A 9066-nucleotide genomic window follows, 5' to 3' on the forward strand; every position below is an offset into this window, starting at 1 on the left:
AAGATAAAAATGTTTTCATGCAGATCAATGCGGTTTAGTTCATCACTTGTCGGCTGTGTGGGCGAGTGGTGAGAACGTCTGTGCGACGTTCGAAAGGACGTGGGTTCGACACCGCTCCAGAACAGGCGTCCGTATCTCGACAAAGACGCTTATTGGCATGCAAAAATAAAGGGGACAGCTGACTCAAAGACTAATATGTCACTTCCCTGCTTTCTGTTATCTGTTGTATCGCATCTGTGATCGCAGTGTACTTTATGATGTTGCAATGGGCGCAAAAAACATAATTGTTATTACTTACATCTGTGGTGGGATTCAATCTTGTTAGCAATCGATTCGCCAATACTATATACCAGGGCTACTCAACTGGCAGACTGCGGTCCGAATCCGTACCTTCTGGGTGTTAAAGGTGGACCTCGGGCTTCTGGAAGAATAACCTCATTGCCACATTTAGGGTCTCTTTAAACAGATTACCATTAGGGAAAAGCAATTGTTTGTGATTACCCAAGGAGCTGAGGGCTTCGCCTCCAGACCCCCTAACGCTTTGCCGTCTTCTCTGATGTGCGATCCACACAGCTACACTACAAAAAAAACACAATACATTTTTTCCTTTTTTATTTCTTTGTTTGTGTCAGACAAAAATCCAAGTCGCGTTACATCAGTTACTACCTGAAAAGTGTTTCGGTGCTCGAAGACTACTGATTGTTTAATTTTCGTGGTTGCTTATGAAATATTCACCGGACCGCAAAAATATTCAACTTGTCAAAATGGAACTTTGCTAACATTAGTTGAGTAGCCCTGCTATATACCCTTTGTAAAGTATTTTTGTAAAATACTATATACCCTATTTACTGTAATATATTTTTAACCTCGTTGGAGGCAGAAAAGCCTCTTTCGCTAAAATTGGCGACATCTGGCAAGCCTGCTTACGATGATTACGTTAGGCCCACTATAGAATGTAGGCAAGGAACCGATTCGGCAAACTTCATTATTTTTTTGAAATGGTTCGTGCGAACCGGTGGAATCCCACCACTAACTTACATGAATCACAGTCTTTTCCACTGTAACCATCCAGACAATCACATGTGTAGTTGTTGACACAATCTTCAAGCGCTGTACAAGTTCCACCGTTTTGACATGGGTTAGGTGAACACGGTTGTGCAACACCTGAAAATGACAATGTGCAAAGGCTTGTGAATTTGAAAGTGTAATTGAATTCTTTTTGCCTTAACTAAAACGAATGTTAGCTTGACATTAACGAGACAATTGTTTTTTTAATATTGTTTTTTACTGTTCACTTTTTGTTTTACAGTAGGCTATTTATCAGACCTAACTTCAAAAAACTTTTGCTTCCTTGTTCTTACAAAAGGTGACTTTTCTTGTGCAAAAAGAGACTAATTTATCATACAATTCATTGGCGGATCGTGATCTTGGTAGGTTAAAAATAATGGACAGGCTGTAGTCTTGATTCAATCTATTTGTTGACCGATAATGATCTTATTAGTGTTTTGAAGATATGCAAGAAATGTAGGTGAATTGCTATGTAGCTTATACTTTAGTTAAAAACCTCTCATTAGCGTAAGTTTTTTTTTCAATGATGCAGTCATGTGTAAACTGGCAAGTCATTCATAATATAACCTTTAAAATAATTATATTTAGGCTTCAGGCTAATTATTTTTCATTACTGTGCTATTTAATTAACTCAGTCTCTCAGTAACTTCTCTATTGCTAAATCATAAACAATACAATTGTCTTTCTCATTACGATTTACAAGTGGGGCTGTTGGACTTGCAGCCCACCAACTATAAAACTTCAATCTATTGCATAAGTTTAACTTTATTAAAGTCGTCGTCGTCTGAGCTTCTGGGGCCGAGGGTCTATCCTTTTACCACCCCAGATTCACGATGTTCCCGGACTACACTGGAAGGCTGCAAGAGAGCAGCCAGTCTTTAGTTTCATCATCCATGACGCGCAGACCTTCCACTCCGTTAGGTGGTTTGAAGATGGTACAGTCATTGATGATGTGGTCTGCGGTCTGTTCCTCGGCACCACATTCACAGGAGGAGGAAGAAGCCATTTCCCATTGGTACATGGTTGAGCGGAAAAGCACGACGCCCGTACGGAGACGCTTGAGGCGCACCCATGCCTGTCTCTGTAGTGTCAGGCCGATGGGGCGTGTGTCGGCGTCGGGGATGAATGAATGGAGTCTGGTGGTGCTTGACTTCCATTCAGAATTCCATTTATGGTCCGCCCAAGTAGCCGCAGAGATGTCTTCTTGTTCATCAGCTTCGTTGATCAGAAGTCGAGCGGCTGGCACGAATGAGTGTCTTGATTTCAGTCGGCGGGGGTGCTCGTTTGGGAAGGCAGAGATCTTGTGGTGGAGAAGATGGTTAGGCTCCAATGCCCGTCGACCGAGGGACAGAGTGGCTTCTTCGCGACGAAGCTCAGCAGGTTGGATGCCAGCGAGAATGGGGAGATTGTCCAATGGAGTGGGACGCAGGCATCCGGTCACTGTGCGCAGGACGCTGTTTATGGCAGTGTCGATGTTGTGGCAGTGAGCACTGCGGCACCAAACAGGTGCACAGTACTCTGCTGAAGAGTAGACAAGGGCTAAGGCTGCTATTCGCAAAGTGTCAACCCTCTCCCCCCAGCTAGAGCCTGCCAGGCGCTTCAGTAATGCAGCGCGGGATGTCAGTTTCTTGCGCAGTGACACCAAATGGTGGCGGTATGTGAGCGATCTGTCTAGTGTCACCCCAAGATACCTTGGCTCGGGGCAGAAGGACAGAGGTTTTCCGTTGTTGTGGACATGTAGCTCACGATCAGCTTCCCGATTGTGTAGGTGGAAAGCTGCCGCCACAGTTTTGGTTTCGCTGAGTTTCAGTCGCCAGTTCTGGAGATAAGCTGAGATGGTTTGCATGTCCTGGCTCAAGGTGTCTTCTAGATTTTCCCACGACTTTGTGGAGTGGAGAATTGCCAGATCGTCCGCATAAGCGTATTTTGCGGAGACCGTGGTTGGCAGGTCGTGGGTGTAGATGTTAAAAAGAAGGGGAGCCAGGACCGATCCCTGTGGGACGCCGTTTTTCAGGCGTCTCAGTCTGCTTTGCCGTGGGTTTCCGGTGGTGAGGGTGAAGCTTCGATTCCTGACAAGTTCCATAATCATATGGACCATATGTCGGTCAGGAAGCAGGCGAAGCAGCTTGTAAGTAAGGCCGCGATGCCATACAGTATCATAGGCAGCTGTGAGATCTAGAAAGACAGCGCCGGCCTTCTTTTTTGCCTCAAAGCAGTCCTCGATGTCTTGGGTCAACAGTGTGACCTGATCTACAGTGGATTTTCCGCGCCGAAACCCAGCTTGCTCTTTTGGAAGGAGCGGGTCGATGATTGGGTTGACGCGGGCATAGATCAGTCTTTCGAGGATCTTGAAAGGAACACAGAGGAGGGATATCGGACGATAACTCCTTGGGTCCTCTGGTGGCTTGTGAGGCTTAGGGATCGCAACTACTAAAGCTCTTCTCCAGATTTTTGGGATTGTGTGGTGGTGCTGGCAGGAAGAGAGGAATCTACGTAACCAAGACTTTAGGGCATGGCCAGCATGGAGCACAAGCTCAGGGCAGATCTTATCGGGCCCTGGAGACTTGTGTAGTTTCACTAGGCGGAGGGCGGTGGAGAATTCCTCTGGAGTGAAGTCTCCAGAGATTGTTTCTTCTGGTGGTGTTTCCACTAGCCATAGGGCAGATACTTCCTTGGCAACAAGGCGGGATGCCTTGCGGTCCTTTGTCTTGTACACCCCGTTCTGCACTAGCTGGGAAGCGATGGCATTAGCAGAAACGGGCACTGACGAGGGGAGTTTGCTGATCGCCCAGTGAGGTTGTTGATGATGCTCCATGCTTTGCTACTTGAGTGTGAGAAGTCGATGGTTTGGACAGCTTCGTTCCACCGCTCAAGCTTCTCTGTGTCCAGCCGCTCAAGTAGTCTGGTGGCGGCGGTGTTAGAAGCAGCACCACTTGTGGCGGCTAGGTATGAGCGGTAGAGAGATTCACACTCAGAGTCCCAGCATGGTTTATAGCTGGTTCGATGGCCACGTGGTGTTGTGGCCTTTGCCGCAGTTATTATGGCATTGCAGAAGTCCTGGTATGCCTCGTCTGCGTTGCATGTTTCAGTCGGTGGTAACTTTGCAGCAGACTCATTGGTCAGGAGGCTGTATCGATTCCAATCGGCTTTTTTGAAGTTCCATCGCTTCACCGGTGAACTCGGGACAGGAGCCACAAGTTTTTGGGCGATGATGAGGGACGGCCGGTGTTGGGACCGCGGGAACTTCTCAAGCACACGTCTGTCTGGAAGAGAGCTGTCGACACTCGCGAAGGCCAAGTTTAATTAAAGTTATGTCAGATTACACAAACCTCATTCAGAAGGCTGTGATGCAATGCAGTCCACGTTTTCATGAAAACAACGCATTTGCAAAGAGTAAAAGAAGGAAAACGTAGTTATAGCAAGACAATTAATCAATTTTGGCCGAATAATACTTTAAACTCTTTCTTTTACAAAAACAATTGGGGAGAAGGGGGCTGCATCCTCTGCGGTCTGCAGTCAGATCAGAAGGCTTTTAGAAATCAACAAATTCAAATGACGTTGAAATCAATGATGTCAAACACTCATCTAAACAGAAGTAAAACATTGATGAAAAATTAAACAATAGTTTCATGTATGCCAGTCGTTTACAATTAATCTCACATGTTTCACAATGTGTCCCAGTATAACGATGCGGACAAGTGCACGTGGAGTTTTTTACGATACAGTTTTTGAACTCCGTACAAGTTCCTTGGTTTAGACATGGATTGTCTGAACACGGTTGTCTTACGCCTGCAATAAAAGTGATTTACATAAAGTTTGGAATTTTAAAAGTATGTTTTATTGTTTTGGCACAAAAAACTGATTAAAATCTTTAATTCGTGTCAATAACTCAAAATCAAACTCACTTTCCTCAGATCGCTTTATATCAGACCTGATGTCATCTGATTGTCTTTGTCACTCTGAATACTTTCAATTGTTCCAACGTTCATTGTATGTCAATTTGTAACAGTCGATATTTAGTGAGCTCTTAAACTGACGACATCCAAGTGACTTTCTGTGACCTTTGTGCATTTGCAGCTTGTGTATTATTTCGTTATTTTGTTTTGTATATGGACAGCTTTGTCTGACGCAAATAAATAATAAAAATAAACTCGTGTTTTTTTTAATTCTTTCGTTTTATTGTTTAATAGTCAAGAATATTTCTTGTGTGGTTGATTTATAACACTAAACACTGTCAACAACATATGCAGGCTGTAATTACAGATCACTTTCTTTGAAGTAAAATGTTTGCGTTTCGTCAACTTTATAGTTCATTATCTTCCATTTTCATGCATGATGATGGAAGATTCGATCTAGTGTATGGGAAGGTAAGGAAATAATTCATTGCGTCTACCTTAAAATAACGCGGTAAACATCTATTCGAAGTCTCTCCAAGATATTCCATTGTACGACGCATGATACTATTTTTGTATTGTATAATAAATTTACCTGGGCAGGTTATGCAAAACCCCCATTGACCTCCCACATATTCCGCACTATGCAAACACCACGCAATGCGGGCATTATTCTGAGTTGTGCATTGGTTGTAAGTCTCATGTTTGTAAATGAATGGAAAGTTGCAAGGAGTGGTAAGAATGCCAACTCTTTCTCCACAATAGCAATCATCTGAACAGTCACCCATCAAAACAAGTTATGTTTAGTATATTCAAATTACTATTTTGTTAAAATTAATTCTTGCAAAACTAAACAAAATTTAAATAGCCAAAATAATGTATTTGCTATCAATTGTAATCTAAATATGAAAGATGTTCTCAATCGAATTATAGTTCCGGTTATATGTTGGAAAAATACAACATTGAAGATGCATATAGTCTAAAGACGAATTAAAGAAAGGATGACACTGCTTAAAATCATCTTCTTAATCATCAAAGAAAGAAAAACATGACTATGATCATAATATCGTTTATTGTAAATTCACACCCAACGTTTTGGGAAGAGTAATGACAAGATCAAAGGATCAAAGCCAAAGCTTGAGAGTCTGGGCAGCTTATAAGACAGATAGTGATGTGAAGGAATTTCATAAATGTAAGGAAAAACAAAAATCGCCACTGAGATCAGTACACCAATTTGCTAAACACATCATTTCGAGTCTGCGTCCACAAATTAAAGTAAAATTTTACAATGCTTGCAACCAAAGAGACTATCAGAGAGCTTATTGACACAATTTACAACAGATTACTTACCAGTACTTTTAACAAATTCATGACAACACGCAAAGAATACCAGCAGCAAAAAAGCCAAACGGTTTGGCATGTTTCTTACAGGTTTCTTGATTTCTTGTATGAGTAACTCTGAACTCACATTAATTCCTAAACCTTTCACAAAACACAACCACAGTTGCAACCATGCATAAGAAGATAGTAAGATATACAAGAAGGCTTCAATTAAGTGCTGATAAAAGCTCAACAAGACAAGTTAGTTTGCTTGTACTTGTACTGACACTTGTAAGTGATCACACGAAAACGAAAAATGAATGTTTGGTATCTATTGTTTTTGATTTTGTTCTCAAGGCTGATTTAAAATTTGCAATGGTTTCCTGATTTGGGTAAGTTTGTAGTGTCCCATTGATGTTGCCGCCTTGTATAATTGCGAACAATTACGAAGCTGTCTCTCTCTGCTTCCATAAATAGTGACAAGTTGCTGCCACTGTTTCACAACCAACGTGTGCAAACGTGTACGACTGTACGTTCGCTTTGATGCAGATGCGGATGTTCGCTCTTCGTGTTTAAAAATTGCAACGAATCTGAATAAGTGACGTAAAACATGAATTGCGATGGAATTCGCATAAAGCACATGGCTTTAATTTAACTCTCTCGCTTCATGCTTCTAAAGTAAATGGGAGTAGGCTACGTGGTCAGACAGAGGATTAACCTTTTACATTTCAAAGGTTGGTTGGTTTGGTTATGAATCTTTATCCTCGGTCTGACAAAGCCTTGATAGGTTATTCCTGGTAGTTTCGCATACTTGTAGAGGCTCTTGACGCAGGCCAGTTACCGAGATTGGCAGAATGAAGTTTCCGATTGATGAAATGTTGTTGCCTGGGGATTATTCCATCCACTGGGTGCAGCTGAATGAACAGCAGTTCTGAAATGCGTTGCTCAAACGCACACCCCGAGATCCGAACCAGTGCCGCGTGATTTGGAGCCAGGCCCGTAAAAGGTTTAGATATGACTCTTTTTTAATAAAATCGAATACGAAATAAATAATCTATGACATTCTGTTTGATTAAAATGTTCCCATTCACGTTTTGGCAAAACTTGCAAATCGGGAATTGGCTACTTTTACGATTGCTTTTGGGAGAAGTTTTAGAAAAAACAACAGTGTTGTACTGTGTTATTAAATTAGTAATTATTCTATCCATTAGGTGCAGCTGAATGAAGAGCAGTCGTTAACGTGCGTTGTTCAAGCGCACACCCCGAAAGTCAAATCAGCGCCGCTTGATCTTGAAGCTTCTTCGTTCGCGAAGTCACGCGCTAACCAACTGAGCTATCTGGTCCGGGCGGACATTGTGAACTGAGAAAGTAGCTGAAATTGGTAAATGATGAAATTGAGAAAGCCGAAACTTGACCTGTCACAAGTCCGCAAATTCAGTTTAACAACCGAAGACCAAGCAAGTCCAACGTGAATACGTAAATCTCGTTTGCAGACTTTGAAGTAGCTGAAATGTAATCGCTGAGTAGAAGCACTTGCTGAGTTGTTGCATGTCGAGTGGTTTGACGATCAAAGAAACATTCTAAAAATAAATTACTGTAGAACTTCCATGTTCAAAGTATAGGCTAGGATGGCAGAATTGAACAAGCAGATCCAGTGAACTTCAATAAATTGGAAGCTGCACTTGCAGATGATAACTTTGAATTGTAGTGGACAAGTGAGGCAACAGATCATCTAAATGCCTTGAAAGTGAAAACTATAAAATAATTTTCAGATATGAATAAAAATGTAGACCTCCAACATTTGGAAGCACAAAAATTTTGTTTGATAATATTTTACCATATTGGTATAAACCATAAAATAAGCCATTCCATAGCTGCAAAAACATAATTTCTATTGTATTTATTCACTTTCTTCGCACATTTATTCGTTTCAGTATTTTTTTTTTATTTGCAATTGGTCAATGATAAAAAAAATGTACAAACAGATTTTTCTGAAAATAGAAATGTGTTTTTCACATTTCTGCCTTGAAACAACCTATCTCTTCTAAAGCGCAGAGTAGTCGTCTGTACAGTAATTGTAGCTTACGTGACAGGGGCGGATCCAGGTATTCACGTTAGGGGGGGCGATGTCATTGACATTCAGACAAGTGATCAGCCAGGCACAAACAACGACGGGGGTCTCCCCTAGAAAATTTAGATCGAATGTGATGCGTTGAAAGCATTTCGAACACAAAGTATGAGAAATTGAAATTCTATCACTTAAAAAATCTTCAACAATGTTGTTGTTTAACAAAGGGAGGGATGAAGAGCTGATATGCCTTTGCCATGTCAAGTTGAAGCCTGAGCAACCTAGCCGCATTTATAGTTGAGACTGAAGGTTGCACTCTTGATCAGTAGCGTAGCCAGGAATTTTGAAAGGGGGGAGGGTTTGACGACCTAGCGGCTGGGGGTCCTCCCCCAGAAAATTTTGAAAAATTACATTGAATTTGGTGCATTCTGAGAGCACTTTCAACAAAAATGTGGGTATGAATATTCCTGTAAAATGGTGTTGTCCGGTGGCATAGCGAAAGGATAAGATCATATTTTCTTCGGCATTTTTCAGAAATAAAGCTATAAGTCTCTATGTTTTCTTGTTGCTAATTCCTGGCTGAGATGTTTGAATGTTTGGTGTTGGAAAAACTCGCTCTTTTAATGCAGTTTGTATAAAATTAGGCAATTTTTTTTAGACTGAAAGCATCATTCTCATTATCGTGACGTCACACGCGTGCCAAAGGGGGGTTGTAAC

This window comes from Aplidium turbinatum, chromosome 5 (assembly GCF_918807975.1).
Source record: "Aplidium turbinatum chromosome 5, kaAplTurb1.1, whole genome shotgun sequence".
Taxonomy (NCBI): domain Eukaryota; kingdom Metazoa; phylum Chordata; class Ascidiacea; order Aplousobranchia; family Polyclinidae; genus Aplidium; species Aplidium turbinatum.